Source organism: Pongo pygmaeus, chromosome 2, assembly GCF_028885625.2.
Source record: "Pongo pygmaeus isolate AG05252 chromosome 2, NHGRI_mPonPyg2-v2.0_pri, whole genome shotgun sequence".
Classification (NCBI taxonomy): domain Eukaryota; kingdom Metazoa; phylum Chordata; class Mammalia; order Primates; family Hominidae; genus Pongo; species Pongo pygmaeus.
Genome location: NC_085930.1, coordinates 112786624 through 112808322, shown reverse-complemented (window position 1 = coordinate 112808322; position 21699 = coordinate 112786624). Strand labels below are relative to the sequence as shown.

The following is a 21699-nucleotide window of genomic DNA, read 5'->3' as shown; positions in this document are numbered from 1 at the left end:
AGCCCCGTCTCTACTAAAAATACAAAAAATTAGCCAGGTGTGGTGGCAAGCGCCTGTAGCCCCCAGCTACCTGGGAGGCTGAGGCAGGAGAATGGCGTGAACCTGGGAGGCGGAGCTGCAGTGAGTCGAGATCGCGCCACTGTACTCCAGCCTGGGTGACAGAGCGAGACTCCGTCTCAAAAAAAAAAAAAAAAAAAAAAAAATTAAAAATTATATTTTATGACGGTATTGGTATAAAGACAAATATAATTCAGACTGGATTTATTGTTATGTATCACGATTATTATAGTCATGTTTTTCTTCTGATCTTAAAAGGAATCAAAATGAAGACATTTTCATGAACCCCTAAAAGTATCGTGGGCCCTAGATGCTCTGCCTACTCCTTCTTCTCTTCTGTAAGATGCAGCTTGCATTGGCATTTACAACCATCTCCATGCACGTCAGTCCATCTTCCAGCTGCCAGCACCCAAAGCACTTAGCCCGAGAGCTCTCCCTGGCTGCTGGAGGCAGCTGAGATTTGACATCCTTATCCCACAGCTCTTAAACAATAGGTAATGGGAGATGGTATTTAAATACCCCAAATCCTTACCCCTCAGAGGCACATGTTCTTCATTGACTCCCAGAGGACCTAAGCAAGATTAACCTCTAGTCCCCCAATGTGGTAACTTGGTTAGTATGAACTTCTCTTAGCTACTTTCCCTTTCCTGTTTCACTCCTCCACTGCCCTGCCAGTGTTTTCTGGGATCTCCTCCCCGCAAAAAAACATTCACACTCAAATCCTTGTCTCAGTCTGCTGCTGGGAGAACTTAAACTGAGACACTACAGAGACAGTTCTGATATGAGTCCCTGTCCAAATCTCATGTTGACTTGTAATCCCCAGTATTGGAGGTAGGGCCTAGTGCAGGTGACTAAGTGACAGGGGTGGATTTCTCATGAATGGTTTAGCGTCATCCCCTTGGTGCCATCACTACTCATGATAGTGAGTGACTTCTTGCAAGATCTGGCTATTTAAAAGTGTGTGGCACCTCGCTTTCTCACTCTTGCTCCTGCTTTCACGATGTGACATGCCTGCTCTCCCTTAGCCTTCCACCAGGAAGCTTCCTGAAACTTCTCTAGAAGCCTAGCAGACATTAGAACCATGCTTCCTATAAAGCCCACAGAACCAATTAAACCTGTTTATAAATTACCCAGTCTCAGGTATTTCTTTATAGCAATGCAAGAACAGCCTAACACAGCTCCACTTCAGGTTAGCTTGCATTGGGGCATGAGGAAACAAAGCTCTCTAAAATATCAGCCTTACAACCAAATACAAAGGGCTAGTGCCTTCACTCTGCAGAGAGGGGAAGGACAAAGAGTCTTCTACTAATTATTTTCTTACAGAGCTGTGACCTTGTTGGGAGGGGTAATCTGGCCTTGAATATTTCCTTGGTTCACTGTTGTGAAAATATTATTCCAGAAGTTTTTCTGGTCATTGGACTTTCTTAGCCTGGCATTTGTTCTTGTTTCAATTTCATATGAAAACTTTCGTGTTGGCCAAAGAATGCTGGACTATTTAATTCTATCAAAGCCTGGTGAAATCTTTCTTCCTGGTGTTTTGGCTGGCGGAGTTACTTAATTTGTACAAACCAACAGCAACAGGGCAAAGCACTTTGACAATATAAAGGGTTATGGAAGGAATAATTCACATTAATCATCTGAGTTATGCTTTCATTTGCTTTAATGTGGTGGATTTGGCCATGGGGGCAGTAGGTCTTATGACTGCCCCTCAGAATAAAAGTTTAAAGGAATGTGTATTTATGGAAAATCACTTTTCTGTAACACACCCAGAGTTCTTTTAAAGATACTTTAGTTTGCAAAACTTCAAAAGAAGAGCCATTATTTACTTTATAATCCAAGGCAGAGCCAATGGGAAACCCTGGGAGAGAAGAAGCTGGAGGAATCATACGTGTTTTCATGGTGGAACTTTGCAACAAATGTAATTTATTTTTTCTTTAAAATAGTTCTTATGTTTTTTCCCACATTGTTACATGGGCAATCTTCATCTCTGGTGTTCCCAAGGAGTCAGATCACAAAACAGCATAATGCTTAACAACATGAGCTTCAAACTCAGAAAGATCTGGGTTTGAATCCTACCACTTGTGTGTGACTTTGGACTGGTTACCTAACCTCTCTATACCCCTGTAGATTGAAGATAATTATTTTACCCTCCTCATATACACATGAGGTTAGTGAGGGTATAAAAAATAATGCACAACAGTACTTAGCACGCACTGAATGTATTATGTCCTATTACTATTTTTTGTTTCTTGATCTTAGCCAATGTTCCCTTAACCTGAATCACTCTAATAACTTTTCTAGACACTCATAACATCCTCAGCAACTACCAAGCAGTTTCCACTCAAGGCCAGCGTGTCCTCTGCATGGCTGATCATCTGGTGTAAGATCTAGAGCTACAAAACCCTGCCCACACCTTCAAGTCTCCTGGGAGCCTGATCCCAAGCTTCTGTCCCCTTGTCCACCATGTCAGACACTCTTTAGGATTAGGTGACTAGGGTGGGACTTGGTCAAGTCTGGTGTTATGATCTCTAAAGGCCACTAAAAAGCTAACTGGCCACCTACAAGGGATTTGAGGGCTTGCTTCAACTTTCTTGCCTTAGTGAAGGCAAGGTAATTAGGTGACAGAATGAGCAGAGGCCTGGAGCACTGAGAGGCAAGAAAAGTAAACTTCAGTAGGGGATACTGAGGGTACATCAGAACCCCAAGATGTCCAAGGCAACCAGGGCACACAGGGAAAAGACGAGGGTAGGCCATGGTCAGAGCTGTCCGGATGAAGTCCGGAAGTGAGATGGCCACCAGAGATGAGTATGAACTTCGACATCCTAAACAGTCAACCCAGATGACCCAGGAGCTAAAAGTAACAACCACAAAAATAGTAACACATTCTACTGGTCTTTTGCTTTATCTCTGATACGGTTTGGCTCTGTCCCCACCCAAATCTTATCTTGAACTGTAGCTCCCGTAATTCCCACGTGTCATGGGAGGGACCTGGTGGGAGGTAATTGAGTCATGGGGCAGGTCTTTTCTGTGCTGTTCTCATGATAATAAATAAGTCTTACGAGATCTGATGGTTTTAAAAGGGCAGTTCCCCTGCACACACTTTTGCCTGCCGCCATATAAGACATTGGCTTTGCTCCTCATTTGCCTTCCACCATGACTGTGAGGCCTCCCCAGCCATGTGGAACTGTGAGTCAATCAAACTTCTTTTTTTTTTTTGAGACAGAGTTTCGCTCCTGTTGCCCAGGCTGGAGTGCAATGGCAAGATCGTGGCTCACTGCAACCTCTGCCTCCCAGGTTCAAGCGATTCTCCTGTCTGTCTCCCGAGTATCTGGGATTACAGGCATGTGCCACCATGCCCAGCTAATTTTGTATTTTTAGTAAAGACAGAGTTTCTCCATGTTGGTCAGGCTGGTCTCAAACTCCCGACTTCAGGTGATCCGCCTGCCTCGGCCTCCCAAAGTGCTGGGATTACAGGCATGAGCCACCGCGCCTGGCCAAACTTCTTTCCTTTGTAAGTTACCCAGTCTCAGGCATGTCTTTATTGACAGAGTGAGAACAAATTAATATAATCTCCATATCTGGTAGAGTGCTAACCAGTGGCTGCTTCATGTAATAGTCACCAACATCCATGTGTGTTTCTGGGGCAGAAGTGCCAAGGCAGAGCCCGCAGTCAGCGGTGGGAGATCTGGGAAGAAGTCTCCACCTCAGCCCTTCCATTCACAAGCTGAGTGACAAGGGCAAACCACACAGCCTCCTGAATCTCAATAGATTCACTCTGCTGGGCAGTGGGGAGAGCCAAATAAGGCAGGGCACATGAGCTGCTTTGTAAACTTTACAGGGTTGTGTGAATAATATATGACTCAACTTACGGTGCTTAACCCAGGGCCTGGCACCTGTAGTAAGGTGTTAATATTGAAGTTTCCACAGACACAATGAAACACAATAGTGTGAAATTCCAAAGCCAGATCTCTCATGCAAAAATTATAAGGAAAATTGTGAGGAACTGGTTTCATAACTTCTAAGTCCCCTCTTACCTACTCTGGCAATACAAAAATAGAAGAGAGAAAGAGAGAATGAGAGAATTTTGAAAATGTGTGTGAGTATGTGTGATGTATTCGTTTTTCAGAGAAAGCTGTGGTCATGTCATGAGGCTTCCCACTCCACCCATGGGAAAGAGGTAGGGAGTGCCGTCTTTGCCTCAGATTTAACAAGGAGGCTTCCACGGGATCACTCAGAAAACTGTGAAACGCATTGCCTGCATTTGAAAGTGTGGAAGGAAAGATCAGTGTCTTACTGTGCAACTGACAGAGATAAAATGGCCCATGGTTTCAAGGTTGAGGGGGTGGGGCTGGGTGGAGGTGGGCCCTGCAGGAGAGAGGAACAGAGTGGGATTTGCTTGGGTTCATCTCAACAGGGGCCCCAGGAGCTGAGGGGAGATGCTGGATCTCTAGGGGCTGTGGAAGAGGCCTCAACTGACTCCTGGAAGAGAGAAGCATCTGTCAGGATGAAGGGAACACCCAGTGAAGGGCCAACAGGAGACCTTCAAGGAGCCCCCAGATGCTCCCTAAGAAAAATGATCAGCTCCAAACATCTGCCATACCAAGATAAAACAGATCTAGTTCTGCTCACAATCAAGCAGATTTTTCCTGCTCCTACATCTCCGTTCTCCCTCTGCAGCTACCCCTGACAGTCAGCAACTGTCCACCATGTTGGTCTCTGTACAGTCTGATGGTTCTGTATTGTGAATATACTCTCCCCAGAGACACTGTTCAACTGCAGAAATCTGCCCCTGTGCCTTTAGAATTCACCAGCATCCTGGGGTGAAAGAGATCCAAGGGAAGTTTTACCTTTCTCTCTGCTTCTTGGCAGGCAACCTGGAACAACTCTTGACGCATGATCTCAAACCAGACAAGCTACATAATCTGTGGGGCCTAAGGTAAGATGAAAAGGTAGGGACCCTTGATTAGAAATTATTAAGAATTTTAAGACAGCAACAACAGAACATTAAACCAAGAGTAGGGCCCTTCTAAGCGTGGAGTCCTGTGTAAACTGCACAGGTCAGGGGCCCACGAAGCTGGCCCTGACCCCAAATTATCTCTTCCATTAGTAAGCACTTATAGAGGAGTCCGGAATGTGGCTGCCTTTGAGGGAGATCTTCCTTAAACTGCACCCTTCACAGTGAGTTAAACAAGCATCAGCCAGCAGTTCTCTTCTACCTCCTTCAAGCAGGAAACTAACGCAATGGGAGCTGACTAGTGGCCGTTGTAACAGGGGAATTCTATGAATGCTAGAAAGTCTCAGCCCAGCAATGTGGCCATGGGTCCCGGGGGAAAAAATTCCTTGGCAGGTAGTCTCCATGTGAGAGCTCGGGATGGCTGGAACATTTATTTACCTGCAATCATGAGAACTGAAGAGTGACTCTCAGCTCATAATAGAATGGGCTGGTCCCGAGCTGTTCAGGATTTTGTGGGCTGGGTGGTGTAAATCCTGGCCAGATTCTCCTGGGAGGCAGCCATATCCCCTGTGGGCAGGAAAGCCTTCTGAGAGACTAAACAGGGCAAGCTTTTCAAAAAACAAAATAATTAGTAAAAGGAGGAGTGAGCACTTTCAAGGGGTCCCCTTTGGGGTCCTCACGCCTTTAACCACCCCTCCCTTCTTGGCTCACTGGTGAGTGTCAGCCCAGTGGGGACACAAAGAGATCCCAGCTACATCTCAGCAGCTCCCAAAGCAGAAGAAAGGCTCTGGTGTCCAGGCTTACTCCTGTTCCTTCATCGTCTTAGAAATAGGGACTTGGAGGCAAACAGTCCCATTACAATGACGAAGACTACTCTCGACATGATGCACCCAAATGAATGCATTTACCAGTTGATGTCTGCCTTTCCTCCTGGTTTGTAAGCTCTATGAGGGAATGGGCTGTGCCCACCTGATTTCTTGTGTGCCAGAGTGTACAAAACATGTTTCAATGTATTTGTTGAATAAATGAATGAATTTAAAAGGGATAAGTGAATGGAAATTTTGTGGAGATTTGTCAGGGCTCCTTAAAAGGCCTGGCTCTATCTCCACTTGTCTTAGGTTACATTCCGTAGAAGCAGATCCTGAGAAGATGATGAAGTGCCCATGTCTGTTGAGAAAATGCTCTCAGGAGAAGGGGGGAAGGTAAGCCAGGTGCAGCAGAGGACCGAGCAAGGTTGGGGTCTCAGCTGGACACTTCTTGGACCTGTTCCCACGGGAGCTCTGGAGCACGAACTGTACCACAGAATTGTCTCACCTAGAGGTAAGGGGCCTGCCTTTTGTACCCTATACCAGTCATGGATTGCATGCTTCCCCTAGTGGGAAGGTGGGGAACCTCCCAAGGACAATTCTCTGAGGAGGGCAGCTGTGATTTCCTTAGCACACAACACTCTCAGCAGCTGGGAGATGGGTGTAGCAACCACTCTCCATGAGACCACCCATTCTCACCCCCTCCAACAGCAAGCATGCCTGAGCAGGTGGGTCCCAAGATCTGTATTCTCAGAAAAATTGGGAAACTAAGCTTTAGTCTGCTAGCCTAAGCCACATTCACAGCCTGAAGGGTATCTTGTCCTTTCCCAGCGATCACAAAAAGGATGCTTTATTTTCTGTTTGACTGCTAGTTCTTTTGAACACAGAAAACTCTGTCCGGGACCCTGGAGGGGAGAAGCAAAGGGAGTTGGAGGGTTACCAAACTTTCTCTCATTCCACATTAGACACTGCCTGTATGGAGAGAGGTGTGTGATACAGAGAAGAGTCAAAGTGACTCAAAGTCTCAGCTGAGAGGTGCTACTAATGGACATCAGCTCCCACAAGCTGCTGCTGGAAACCCTCCCTGGCTTTGGACAGCACTTGGCTTAGATTCCAAACTCTGCATCCCATCACCAAAGCCTCACCTCATCTAATCACTGGCCACCTCTCTAACCTCATCTCCTCCCACTCTCCTGTTATCATGCTCCAGCAGCTCAGCATCTTTTCTGTTTGGGGCCTTGGCTCTCTCAGGGCTTTGGTGCTTGCTGTTCCCTGCACCTGGAATAGTTTCCTCCCTGATTGCCTCCCTGGAGAAGCCAATGTTGGTCACTCGGTCCAAAGAGGTGCATATCCCTAACCCATCACCACCTAAACTATCATTTCCTGCTGTTTCTCTTCTTCATTTATTGCTTGTTTATTGGATTCTCTCACCCCTCTCTAAAATGCAAGCTCCATGAGAACACAGATATTTGCTAAATTACTTGTGGCTGTAACATCAGTGACTACAAGTAGGAAAGTCAGGGAAGGGAGCTATTTGAGAGTGAAGGAGGAGGAAGAATCATATATAATATTTGGTAGAAGCTGTGATTGATGTTCCAGTGAAATATGTGGATGGAAATGCCCAGGAGATAGCTAGAGATGCCTGGCTAGACCCAAGAGAGTTTGAGCCTGGGATACATATTTCAGAGTCCTTCCCATAAAGCTAATAGCTAAAGTCTGGATATGGAAGAGAAGACAGTGAAGAGCAGAGCCTTAGGCAACACCCACATTCTGGAGATTTATTTTATCATGTTACCTGGAATGTTCCTCCATCTCCTATTAAGCACCCCTCTCTCAAAACTGAAGTTGCAGCTTAAGAATTACTTGCCTCTTTTCCCCACGTTTATAATCCCTGCCCGCTGTTGCAGATGCAGAACAGCAACCCAAGTCCCTTCTGGAAGCAGCCCTCTCCCTCCTGGCAGCTGACAGAAGTCTCTCTGGCCAGGCCGGCCTTTTGGCTGCTCTGCATATGGAAGTTCAATTACTGTCAATGGGAGGCCCATCTGCAGGGTGAGGGCAGAATACACAATGGAGATCGGTGTACAGATAGGCGCCTAGATCAAAGAAGAACCCAGAGTTTGTGAAGTCCTTTCATCCTCCCTGATGAAAGGTGATACATGAAGGCAAAATTATTATGATTATTTCATTGGGTTCCAATTGGAGATGGGCTATAGCTCACTAGTGCGGACAATAGCAAGCAGACTGCATGGATGTCTCTATAATATATACAGACAGGCTGGCCACGAATTCTAATTGTGTGTGTGTTTGTGTGTGTGTGTCTGTGTGTGTGTATTCATCAATAACATCACCTAAGCCCTCCTTATTGTCAAGGAAGCCCTAAAGAGAATCACAGACTTGAACTCCCTGAGTCCTATAGACACAGACATACCATGAAATATATATACTTTGTAAATGTATACAGAAAAAGCCATAAAGTAAGGGACAAAGAAAACAGTAAAGACATTTGAATTTGTCTCTCCAGAGAGAGCCCTGAGGATATACCATTCTTAGAATAAAGCTTTCATTTCACAGTGCATCAGTAGGAAAATTAACAAGCTCCCCTCATCCTGTTCCATAATTCATTCTCTTTGTTTTAGGTATTGAGCTGAGCTGGTGACTTAAAACCATGAGAAATAGCTTTTAAATACAGATCTGGTCCTGGCAGTTTTGCCTTGCCAATGACAGAAGACCAACTTGTCCCATCATTAGGGAGATAGACATAATGTCGCTTTGTCATTCAAATTCCTTTTCGATTTAACTCCATGTCCTTCACTGGTGCTGGCTGCTGTGCTGCAGAGGTTGTGGTTTCCAGGCTGAACATTTTCCTGCCATCCCAGGATTGCTACTGTGGCTGGATTTAGAGGTCCTTAGCTTGGGGCGAGGATAAGATGTGTCTGTGGGAAGGGGGAAGGGAGAGCTTTCTCTGGCCCTGTGTTTACCTGACCTTACACAGAGATTTTTCTTTCTCAGGGAGAAGTTTACTGCTGTTTTCATGGCTCTGCATGCTCGGAGAAAGAGGAAGGCCACAGGAAGGTGACAGCTGAGGCAGGGTATAACAGCAGGTCCCCAGGGTGGGTCATTCACTGGGCTGACAATCCAGTTGATGCTTGCTTGGGTTGGGGCTCTGTGCTAATTTGGATGCTGACAGCTTGGTGACAGCAGCAGAGGGAAAGTAAGCTGAGAAGCAGAGAGGGGGAACCTTGAAATGACGCCCCTAAATGATGGTTGACTTGTTTGTGACATCACACCCCTAAGGCATAGCTCTTTCCCCTGGGAGGGATGCTGAGTGGCAAGTAGGCAGGCTGGGTACATTTCCTTTTGGGATGTGGTAGCGACAGTGTCCTACAGAGTCAGACTGGTGGCTTTAACATCACAGGGCTTTGTCCAGCTGGATCCGGATATCCATTTTTCTAGATTCCATTTTCTCTGCTTCTTTTTTTATTCCAGTAGATATAGCAGGCTTTCTCCCTGTAGCCATGCAGAAGAGATACAACTCAGAGGTGATTCCTCTCAAAGGACATATCAGATTCTTGAAGAGAGTCTAACAGGTTTAAGTGGGTCAGATGCCGTGACTCAACAGCTTCCCCTTGATCCTTTAATCTCACATCTGAAGCATAAGACCTATCCAGGTTACTTGGGGCAGCACCACCATTGTAACATTAAGGCTTCTCTTTCAGAAGGTTGAATAATCCATCTGCAGCACTATTTTACATTCTAGTTCAATTCAAGACTCTGAATATGATTTATAAGTATGAGTGATTATTTTCACATCAACAAGGGTTAAGCCAGGGAAATTCTGTCCTCTGGTAGGGAGCCTCAATGACCAGACCACTGTAAAGCCCCAGGAATGCCAAGAACTCTGAAGAAGAAAGATTCACCTCTAAGTGAGTTGGAGGAGGCAAAGACAAAAAACAAAAAATAAACAGTACAGGCCTTAGACTAAGGAGTGTGGGAATGAGTTTCACCTCCATTTCCAGCAACTGCCACACATAGAGTCTCTTCCAAAGATGCCGGTGGCCTCAAAGAAGAGACAGCTGCCTCCCCAGCCCCTCATTCGTCACCTGCTTGCTGGCCTAGGACTGATAAGATAGATCCAGATCAAATTACCTGGCAGCTGGGAGAGCAAGGAGATAAGGAAAGGCAAGCTCAGGAGAAGTTCAGTAGAGTAGCAAAGATCAAATTGTGTATTAAATTTTCCAGGAACTAAAACATTGCTCCCTCTGCAAACCCAGGGGAGGCACCTCCAATCAGTAGCACTAAACAGGGTTCCCAGGAGAAAAGCAATGCCTTCAGCTTCTACTAGGAATTAAGAAAACAGAGTACTGAGACCAATTTATTATCACGCAGTTGGATGATAGGAAAATGAAAACAAAGCTTACAGGTGAACATTATAGAGGGGCTGAGTGGCCAATGGCCAGAGAAACTTCAGGCAACAGAAAGAACGCTGGGCTGAGCAAAAGACTTGGATTCTTGTTCTAGCTCCATCTCTCTCCCTTTGAAAATGCACTTGAAACCCTCTGGGCTATTTATTTATTTATTTATTTATTTATAAAATGGTGCGGTGAGGATTTCTTCAAGCTAAGATCTCCCTGGCTTGAAGCTCTTAAAATTTCTTGTCACCACGGTCTTCCTAAGACGTTCCATCTGATGGTTTACTCTTTTGACTCTGCCATTTTACTCAACTAAACCTCAAAATTCTTGACTATGGAAGCCTCCAGAGGTGTTGTTAAAGCTTTAACTCTTTCACTAGAAGCCATATGACTTGCTTTATCCAATGGGAGGTTAGTAGATGTGACACAAACAAATGCTTGAAAGAGTACTTGCATGTTTCCATTTACGTTTCTGTTCTTGCCTTCTGTCATCACCATGACAACATGCCCAGCCTGGCTCCTGGAGGATGGGACACACAACGTGGGAATAGGCGAGTCACCAGAGTCATCTCAGCCAAGATCAACCAATAGTCAATTACCAGGAACGTGAGAGAATTCTGAGACCAGGACTGCTCAGCCACCTCTGCCTAAAATACCAACACACAGAACAGTAAAGTGAATGGATGTTTATTATTCTAAGCCACTATATTTTGAGATTGTACCTCATGCAGCACTATTGTGACCATAGGTGACTGATATAAAAAGTAAGGAATTATGAATCATAAGAAAAGATGAACCAAGGCAAGAATCAGCTTTGAAGAGGTGGTAAACTTTGGGAGTTGGGTATGATTTTCTGCAATGATCTTATTTTCTTTTTTTTTAAAGGAAGGCCTACCTGAATAATTCTGTGCAGGAAGATAAAAGCAAGATTAGAGTGAGACCAATTCAGGGAGGTGTCATTTTGTGAGCAGCTCATGACTATACCCAATAATCAGGGTCTGTCTACATATCTGAATTTTAATCCTTACATATATGGCGTTAGATGAATTAAAATAATTATACGAAGTTGTGTCATTGTAGACTTTTATTAATAAACATATACCTACATGTGTACATGTTTATGCACAAGAATCGGCCTGTATAGGCATATTTACCTAGGCATATTCATTGCATAGTGCTCTCATGGTTGTGACTTGGGTGGGTGTGGCAAAGTGACAGGCCAGGATCTCACCACATAGGAAGAACTTTGGTCTGGCCAAGACAGGGCCAGATAGTGGCCTGCCTGCCATTAGTTCTGTCTGCCACCCAAGACAGAAGAAGCCAACAGTCCAAAGGGACATAGCAGTTTCATTTTGGTTCTAGTTAGTGGTGCCATAGAAGAGGAACAGGCAGATAGGATCTCATCTAGGCCATGAGACAAGCAAGAGTTCTCAAGAAGGGTAGAATCTTAGAAACAGGAGGCCAGTGAGACATGGATCTAAGAGGCATAGCCAGGTAGGAACAGGCCTAGTCAATAGCTAGAAGTATAATATCCCAATAAAAGAGGCATTCTTAGAAAGCTGGGCAGCATCTCAGGACCACACATGATTGGGGAAAAGGGGTTGGTGAGGGGCAGACCCAGCCAGTTAGGCTTGTAGGTGCTGGGACAGGGTGGGGGATGCATTGTACCCACAGAATAAAGCCATAAAGATGAATAGCAAGAGCCACATTGTGGATCACCCTGGAGCAGGTGTCAGAGTGAAGCCTGACATATGGAAGCTCTAGGAACACAATGGTAACCAGGGGAATAGAGGAAAAAAGAGAGGTTTCAAGGCCTCAATAAAGCTGAGACTCAGGAACAGCAGGTGTGCACAAGTGCTAAGTGGTCTGGATTAATTCACGAGCTGGGTGTCAATGCCTGGCTCAGCTTCTATGGGCTCCTGGAGGATCCTTAAGAGGTGATAAAGTTCAGGTAAAGACAGTGGACTGGGACCAGGCAGAGCCTGGGATCCTGGGGTCATATCCAGCCCATTACCAAATCCTGTCAATTAAACTTCCAAAATGTCTCTGAGATCTGCCTGGGGCTCTCAACATCTTTCCCACCATTGTCTCTTGTCTTGATTTAGGCAGTGGTCCTTACTTGTCTTCCTGTATGGCTGCCAGAGTGGACTTTTAAAGATATAGTTTGGATTGCATCATTCTCCCTGTTTAAAACCCTCCAAGGCTTTCTGGATTCTTTCCCAATAGTTTCAAACACTTTACTCTGAGTGTCTTTGTCCCATGCATGCCATTCTCCCCCTTTCTTGCAGCTGCAGACACAGTGACCAGGCCTTTGTTGTATGATGCCTCCAGCTCGTTTCTAAGTTAGGACCTTCACTTTTGCTCTTCCCTTTACCTGTAGGCTCTTTCTCCCGCTCCTTATGGGGCTGCCTCTTTCTCTTCGTTCAGGCCTCAGCCTCAGTGCTACTTCTTTAGTGATGTCTTCCTGGGTTACCCAATCTGAATGAGTTTTTTTAACTTCCTATTCTACACATTTATATAGAAATAGAAGTGGCTTAGAATCCCAGGCCTTCCTCCCTGCACTGATCCCATGTCCTGGGTCTCCATTACTCTTCAGGTTAGGTTTGAGAAAACTGGGAGGCAACAAGACAATATGTGTGACCTAGACTTCATGGAATTAAATAAACATCAAATATTAGCAAAGCCACAATTTGTGGTCAGAGAAAAATTGCTAGAACCAGAGGGACATTCGATAGTGGAAGACCTAAAGTGACCACAGGGGTAAGGGCCTTGAGTGATCAGAATCCTGTTGGCAACTGGCAGCCTGGATGACATTCCTTGTCCTGCTTGTCATCAGGGAGGCTCAAGCCCCTCCGTCCTGCCGCCACCTCTGCAGGGCTGAACACAGGCACTTTGTACAGGGAAACTTCAAAGACATTTTTCAAAAAGCAAAACCAGAGTGCACTTATATTTCAGGAAAAATGAGCTCCTCTTGAATTTCCAACATTTCACAGATTTATGCAATCACACTTAGGTACCAAAATAACAGAGCAACAGAAATAGAGTTGCTGAATTGTAATCAAGACAGAAAGTCTCCATATTTTAAATACTGGACATTGAACAACTTCTGTATTTAGTAACCCAGCTCAGACACAAGAAAATGATCAATCCAATGTGAGTTTGTTTATACTGATTTGGGAAAAGCCCCTTCATGGACTGTTGAAGGAAGTAAGATAAAGATGGAACCAGGGCAATGTAAGGAGATTCCAGAGCAGACATTTATCCTCAGCCTCTTCTGTCAAAAAGATGCAACCATTCCTTAAGAAGGAGGGATGGGGAGTAACCACTAGACCCATAGGGGTTAAGCCTACATATGTCTTGTAATTAGCTTACATGTATTTATGCATCTTAATGTGGGCATAATTATGAATTTAATACATGCACTTAAATGGAATTTTCTGAAGACACTGCTTTAGTGACTCTTAAATACTGGTTCCAACAGTAGGAAGTTCAAGCGAATGGAAGGGCAGTAAAGGGAGACACTTTGGAAGTGGACAGTATCTTGCACTGTTATTGATACCATCTCAAGGAAGCAGCCTTCTAGACTGCTGCTGTATAGGGTCAATTCTGCTCAGAATACTGTATAGTATATTGCAAATGCAATTAGTCTGCTGAAAAGCTAACCCCATGTTCCAGGAAATTTGACTTTCCATCACAAATGATGCTAAGATCAGGCCCCATGCCAGAGGGAGAATGGCCTGAGTGCCAGGCATTCACCCGAAGGGCAAGGTCTCTGGAGGCTGCTGCACATTCCACAGGGCGGAGTCAGAGCCCTTGCTTGGAAAGGGGACTCCTGAGCCCTGGCCTTGGGTGTGCCCCACCCCACCCCCTTTCAGCTTGCACCTTCCCTCCCCCATCTCCTAGTCCCAAGGCCAGGCATCTAGAAAAGCTCTCTCCTTGTTTTATCTGGCAGAACTTTGGGACAATAATTGGACTGAGTTCAACTGGCCAGGAAACCAAAGCCCAACAGAAAAATGCCTTATGAGTCCTGCCAACCTCCTGCTCCTTGCCAGGCCCAGTGCCGGACAAACAGCCCTGCTAGCGTTTGGGTTTGTGAGGGGAAGTACATTCCGTATGTGGAAGCTACATAATGGAAGTTATGTACTTTTCGGGAACTGTATAAGCAAGCACGACTGCTGCTCCCATTATGTGGTTCATGAAAGGGTTTTCACCTCCTGGGCTGGAAGGGAGTTGGTCTGTCTGCAACAAAGGCGTTTGCCTCTGTGGCTTTCTGAAAAAGAATGTGTGTGCTTGTCAAAACAGAACTTTCCTGCGTACTTGGAAGAGTGGGCCTGTCTGCCTGCCAGAAAGGAGCAAGGCTCAGTTTGGTTAAAAAGGGAAAAAAATTCCACTAAGCAGCCCCATTAGCCACTGCTCAGAGCAGCCTTCTTCTCTCACAAAGACATTTGTTCACTGTTGCAAAGCCGGCTTCCCTAGCAATTTCCCACTACTGCAGTTTGACTCGGCTGGAAGGTGGAGAGCTGGCATTAGGGATGAGTGTTTTCCCATCATGGAAAGGTTAAACAAAACTTTTCTCTGTGGTGGTCCAGAGCCCCAGGGCTCAGAGAAATATGAATACTGTGTTGGTAAATGCTCTTGCTATGTTTTTCCAATCATTTTTTTTTCTCCAGAGTAGGCTGCTGTAATTCCTCTAATGGTAGTGGAAAAACAGATGCAAAGATAACCTGACCTGGAGCGAGGCTTTGAAACCCCACTTGAGTTTTAATCAGCTGATTGTGGCAATGTGGCCCTCCTCCAGAAATTTGCTCTTGGTTGACCCCTGCCTATGCAGCCATAACAGCAGTTCAACCAAAGCAAAGGCCAGGGTTCAAATCAAGTATGACTCTATGAGTAAAGTAAATCACACCAATTTTTTCTACAAAGATGTTCTAACTTCAGTGTGACCGGCGAACATTCACTTCCAGGACCTGATAGCTCCATTTCCTTAGTGGCTCCAGGTTCCCAAGGGGATCTTCACGAAATTCAAATTTGGACCTAGAAGAGGCCATCCCATCCTCCTCTGTGAATGGATCATGTTTTCTCAAGACTGGTCTCCACAATAGAACAATTGAGACTACATGTCTATTTTAAGCCCTTGATTGTGAGAATTGCATCCATTTAATTTGAGTAGTTGGGTTAACTTTCCCTAGCCAATGAAAATTACCTCCCTGGCTCCTGGGTAGAAAGGAAGGAAGAAGGCAAGCAGAACCTGGGGCTAATCTCACAATTACCTTGTTCTTTGTAGTTGCTTTGAGATGCCACAGCCCTCAAGCAACTGCCTAAATTTCACCAGTGAAAGTCCTGGCAGCATGGAGGACATTTCAGATTGAATTCCTAAAATTATCACTGGGGGCTCCAGGAAAATAATTAATATTATTGCAGCTGAGAATTATTGTTTAATCAATTTATGCAAACTTGCTTAGATGCACCTGGGAGTTTCTATTAAATAATACATGCAAACTTACAAATGGTTTATCAGTATCAATAACTCAGACCTGTGAAAGTGATTGCTTTGCTTTGTAAGAACATGCCTGATTCCTCGGAGCTCTGAGGACTAGCATGGAACACAGTACCTGGCCAGTGCCATGGACTATTTTATCCCAGGCAAAACTTCATCTGTACTTGAGAGGTTAAAAATCAACAACTGGGTATAATGATAATTAGGGACAATAAATGGAACTTCAGGAATAACCTCCTGTGTTGTACCTGCTGATCTCCAAGAGGCGTCAGCTGCTTGGAATACCCTGTGGTTCATGACAGTTTTGGGATAAAACATAAAGTCAATAGTAAGAAACTACAAGTGGGGCCAGATTGTAATTCAAGAAAAGTATGTTAAATTTAAGAAAAACAACAGCATGCATTTAGTAAGTATGCATTTAACGTGAGCTAAGAAAATGCTGTGAGTATTAGGTGTCTCCTCAAATTAGCAAGAACACAACATTCCCTAAGCAGTGTTCTTTCCAGAAATAATTAAGCCTGGATTTAATCATACATCTAGATGTAACTACCAGTTTACAGGAAATTCAAGAGATAGAGGAACAGGCTAAACAACATTATAAGGAAGAAAGAAGCCAAAACCAGAATATGAGGAATTCTATGGGACAGAGAACTTGACTCCTTCAATACAGGCATACCTCAGAGAAGCTGTGGGGTCAGTTCCACACCCTTGCAATAAAGCAAATATTGCAATAAAGCCAGCCACACAAAATTTTTTGTTTCCAAGGGTATACAAAAGTTATGTTTCCAATATATTACAGTCTATTAGGTATGCAAAAGCATTGTCTAAAAAGTACATACTGGGCTGGGCATGGTGGCTCACGCCTGTAATCCCAACACTTTGGGAGGCCAAGGCAGGTGGATCCCCTGAGGTCAGCAGTTTGAGATAAGCCTGGCCAACATGGTGAAACCCCGTCTCTACTAAAAATACAAAAATTAGCAGAACATGGTGGTGCACACCTGTTGTCCCAGCTACTTGGGAGGCTGAGGGAGGAGAATGGCTTGAACCCGGGAGGCGGAGGTTGCAGTGAGCCGAGATCACACCACTGCATTCCAGCCTGGGTGACAGAGTAAGACTCCATCTCAAAATAAATTAATAAATACATAAATAAATAAATAAAATAAAAATTAAAAGTACATACATTAATTTTAAAATGCTTTATTGCTAAAAAAAAGAAAAAGTGCTCATGATTGTCTAAGGCTTCAGTGAGTTACAATCTTTTCGCTGGTGAAGGGTCTTGCCTCAGTGTTGATGACTACTGACTGATCAGGGTGGTGGTTGCTGAAAGCTGGGGTAGCTATGGCTATTTCTTAAAATCAGGCAGTAAGGGAGTTTGCTGCATCAGTTGACTCTTCCTTTCACAAAAGATTTATCTGTAGCATGTGATGCTGCTTGATAGCACTTTACCTACAGTAGAACTTCTTTCAAAATTGGAATCAATCCTATCAACTCCTGCCAGTTCCTCATCAACTAAGTTTATGGAATAGTCTCAACTCTAAACATTCTGAATCCCTGTTGTCATTGCAACAATGTTCACAGCATCTTCACCATAAGCAGATTCTTTTTTTTTTTTTGAAATGGAGTCTTGCTCTGTTGCCCAGGCTGGAGTGCAATGGCGCCATCTTGGCTCACTGCAACCTCCACCTCCTAGGTTCCAGCAATTCTCCTGCCTCAGCCTCCTGAGTAGCTGGGATTACAGGCATATGCCACCATGCCCAGCTAATTTTTGTATTTTTAGTAGAGACAGGGTTTCACCATGTTGGCCAGGCCAGGTCTTGAACTCCTGACCTCGTGATCCATCCACCTAGGCCTCCCAAAGCGCTGGGACTACTGGCGTGAGTCACCACACCCAGCCACCATAAGCAGATTTTATCCCAAGAAACAACTTTCTTGGCTCATGCATAAGCAGCAACTCCTCATTCATTCAACTTTAATAATGAGATTGCAGCAATTCAGTCACATCTTCAGGCTTCACTTCTAATTCTAGTTCTCTTGCTATTTCTTTTTCTTTTCTTTTTTTTTTTTTTAATAGAGACAGGGTCTCACTATATTGCCCAGGCTGGTCTTGAACTCCTGGGCTTAAGCAATCCTCCCACCTCAGCCTCCCAAAGTGCTAGGATTACAGTTGTGAGCCACCGTGCCCAGTCTAGTTCTTTTTTGCTATTTTGACCTCATCTGTAGTTACTTCCTCCACTGAAGGCTTGAAACCCTCAAAGTCATTCATAAAGGTTGCAATCAACTTCCTCCAAACTCCTGTTAATGTTGGTATTTTGACCTTCTCCTATAAATTATGAATGGTCTTAATGACATCTAGAATGGCGAATGCTTTCCAGAAGACTTTCAATTTACTTTGTCCAGATTCATTAGAGGAATCACTATCTATAGCAGCTATAGCCTTATAAAATATATTTCTTACATAATAAGACTTGAAAGTCAAAATTACTCCTTGATCCATGGGCTGCAGAATGGATGTTGTGTTAGCAGGCATGAAAACAACCTTCATGTTCCTGTACATCTCCATCAGAGTTCTTGGGTAACCAGATGCATTGACAATGAGTGGTAATATTTTGGAAGAAATCTTTTTTTCTGATTCATAGGTCTCAACAGGGAGCTTCAAATATTCAGTAAACCGTGCTATAAATAGATGTGCTGTCATGCAGGTTTTGTTGTTCCATTTATAAAGCATAGGCAGAGTAGATTTAGCATAATTCTTAAGAGCCCCAGGATTTTCAGAATGGTAAATTAGTACTGGCTTCAACTTCATGTCACTAGCTGCATTAGCTCTTAACAAGAGCGTCAGTCTGCCTTTGAAACTTTAAAACCAGGCACTAACTTCTCCTCTCTAGCTATGAAAGCCCTAGATGACATCTTCTTCCAATAGAACACTGTTTTCTTTACTCTGAAAATCTGTTGTTCAGTGGAGCCACTTTCATCAGTGATCTTAGCTAGCACTTCTGGATAACTTGCTGCAGCTTTGCATCAACACTTGCTGTTTCACTTTACACTCTTATGATGTGACGGTGATTTATTTTCTTAAACCTCATGAACCAACCTCTGCTAGTGTCAAGTTTTTCTTCTGCAGCTTCCTCACTCCTCTCAGCCTTCATAGAATTGAAGAGAGTTAGGCTTGCTCTGGATTAGGTTTCAGCTTATGGGAATGTTGTGGCTGTTTTGATCTTTCTTCCAGACCACTAAAACTTCCTTCATATCAGCAGAAAGGCTGCTTCACTTTCTTATCATTCATGCGTTCACTGAAGTAGCACTTTTAATTTCCTTCAAGAACTTTTCCTTTGTATTCACAACTTGGCTAACTGGCACAAGAAACCTAGCTTTTGGCCTGTCTTGGCTTTTGGCCTATCTTGATGTGCCTTCCTCACTAAGTTTAATTATTTCTAGGTTTTGATTTAAAGTGGGAGACATGTGACTCTTCCTTTCACTTGAATGCTGAGTGGCTATTATAGGGTTATTAATTGGTCTAATTTCAATTTTGTGTCTCAGGGAGTAGAGAGGCCCAAAGAAGGAAGAGAGGTGGAGGAACAGCTGGTCAGTGGAGTTGTCAGAACACACACAACATTTATACATTGAGATTACCCTATTCTATGGGTGTGGTTCATGGCACCCCAAAATAGTATCAACAGTAACATTGAAGATCACTGATCACAGATCACCATGACAGATATCATAATGAAAAAGTTCAAAATATTGCAAGAAGTACCAAAATATGACACAAAATCTGCTGTTGAAACAATGACACAAATAGACTTGTTCGTCTCAGGGTTACTACAAACCTTCAATTTGTAACAAGTGCAATAATCTGCAAAGTACAATAAAGCAAAGAACAATAAAGTGAGGCATGCTTGTACATAAACAGCATTGAAAACGTGAGAAAAGACACTTACAGGTTAAAAGAAACGAGGTGTATTTTAAAAAACAATGCATGGAATTCATTTGGATCATGATTCAATCAAACCAACTATAAAAAATTTTTTGAGATAATCTGGGAAATCTGAACAATATTAGATAATCTTAGTGATAATATATTATGGATATGTTAAAAATGAAAGTTTATTTAATATACAGAAATGAAATAACTGAGATTTTCTTCTAAATATTTCAGCAAAGAAAGTGGGATATAGATAAAACAAGATTAGCAAAATGTTGATGTTTGCATAATGTGTACATGAGATTTCATTATACTATTCTGTCTACCTTTGTGCACACTGAAAATTTCCAGAATATGGTTCCAAATTAATGGAAAGAAAGTGCTGTGAGAGTTGCAGCTTTCTGGCAAGGGAATCTTGAACACTTGCTGCTGCCTTGCTTTGGTGGGGATGGGGTTGTGCAGGGCAGCAGGGTGATCACAAAGCCTGGGACTGATGGGCACGGCTGGCCTGTGGGAAACATGCAGCAAGCTGGTTCTCAAGGCAGCCCATGAGGCTGGCCATTGTAAGGTCTAGAATCACAGAGCTTGACGCCTCCCCCTGCCCTCTTGACTTACTTCTCATCCTCTCTTCCATTCATCCTTAAACGTACATCAAACACCTAACACAATGTTTCCTGGGGAAATAGAAGGAATAGGCCATGTGTCCCACTCTTAAGGGGAGGACACACAAATACTCAGAATGAGAGAGTTAGTTCAACAGTGCAAACCCTTAAGCATCTTTGACCACTTGGACCAGCAGTGTCCCAGAATATATCAGAGGCCAATCATGGTGACCACAGGGAGACACGAGGGTCAGCAGCCCTTAGAGGGTCTGGCAACTTTGGCCACAGTTAGGTGCTTCTGAATGCTGGTCAGGCTTCCCCTCACAGTGGCCTTTATGATCCTTAAACCAGGATCAGAGCAACCAGACCCTTTCTTTGCTGCCTGGCATTCCAGCTTGGGTGGCTGATCCAAGCATAGATGTGCGCAAGCCATAGCTCCTTGGCTGAAGGCACTTCTGTATCCACCCAGTGGGCTCATCTTGCCTGCTGCCTAGGCAGAGCCTATTTATCAAGACAGGGGAATTGCAATGGAGAAAGAGTAATTCACACAGAGCCAGCTGTGCGGGAGATTGAAGTTTTATTATTACTCAAATCAGTCTCTCCGAGGCCAGATCCCGTGGCTCACCCCTGTAATCCCAACACTTTGGAGGGCTGAGGCAGGCAGATCACTTGAGGTCAGGAGTTTGAGACCAGCCTGGCCAACATGGTGAAATCCCATCTCTACTAAAAATACAAAAATTAGCCAGGCTTGGTGGCACATGCCTGTAATCCCAGCCATTCAGGAGGCTGAGGCAGGAGAATTGCTTGAACCTGGGAGGTGGAGGTCGCAGTGACCTGAGGATCGTGCCACTGTACTCCAGCCTGGGCAACAGAGCAAGTCTAAGTCTCAAAATAAATAAATAAATAAATAGATAAATAAGTCTTCCCAGCATTCAGCGATCAGAGTTTTTAAAGATAATTTGGTGGGTAGGGGCTTGGGAAGTGGGGAGTGCTGATTGGTCAGGTTGGAGATGGAATTATAGGGGTAGAATGGAGGTTTTCTTGCTGTCTTCTGTTCCTGGGGGGGCTGGCAGAACTGGTTGAGCCAGATTACTGATCTGTGTGGTGTCAGCTGATCCATCCAGTGCAGGGTCTGCAAAATATCTCAAGCACTGATTTTAGGTTTTATGATAGTGATGTTATCCCCAGTAGCAATTTGAGGAGGTTCAGACTCTTGCAGCCAGAGGCTGCATGAGCCCTAAATGATAATTTCCAATCTTGTAGCTAATTTCTTCATCCTACAAAGGCAGACTTGTCCCCAGGCAACAAGGGCATCTTTTAGGGAAAGGGCTATTATCAATTTTGTTTCAGAATCAAACCATAAACTGAATTCCTTCTCAAGGTTAGATCGGCCTATGCCCAGGAATAAACAAGGACAGCTTAAAAGTTAGAAGCAAGATGGAGTTGGTTAGG

General features: G+C 44.1%; 1 long non-coding RNA gene across 3 annotated transcripts in view; it reads left to right on the top strand.

Moving 5' to 3' along the window:
- Window positions 1-11279, top strand: part of LOC134739182 (uncharacterized) — a 109158-nt gene extending 97879 nt beyond the window's left edge. Inside the window, exons 4-8 of one of the 3 annotated variants that reach the window (XR_010125736.1) lie at window positions 4927-4993; window positions 6130-6331; window positions 7725-7866; window positions 8827-10901; window positions 11112-11279. This is a non-coding gene — a long non-coding RNA (uncharacterized LOC134739182). Of the gene's footprint in view, window positions 1-4926; window positions 4994-6129; window positions 6332-7724; window positions 7867-8826 lie in introns of all 3 variants that reach the window. The other 2 variants (XR_010125737.1, XR_010125738.1) reach the window with 2 other exon arrangements.
- The last annotated feature ends 10420 nt before the right edge of the window (window positions 11280-21699 follow it).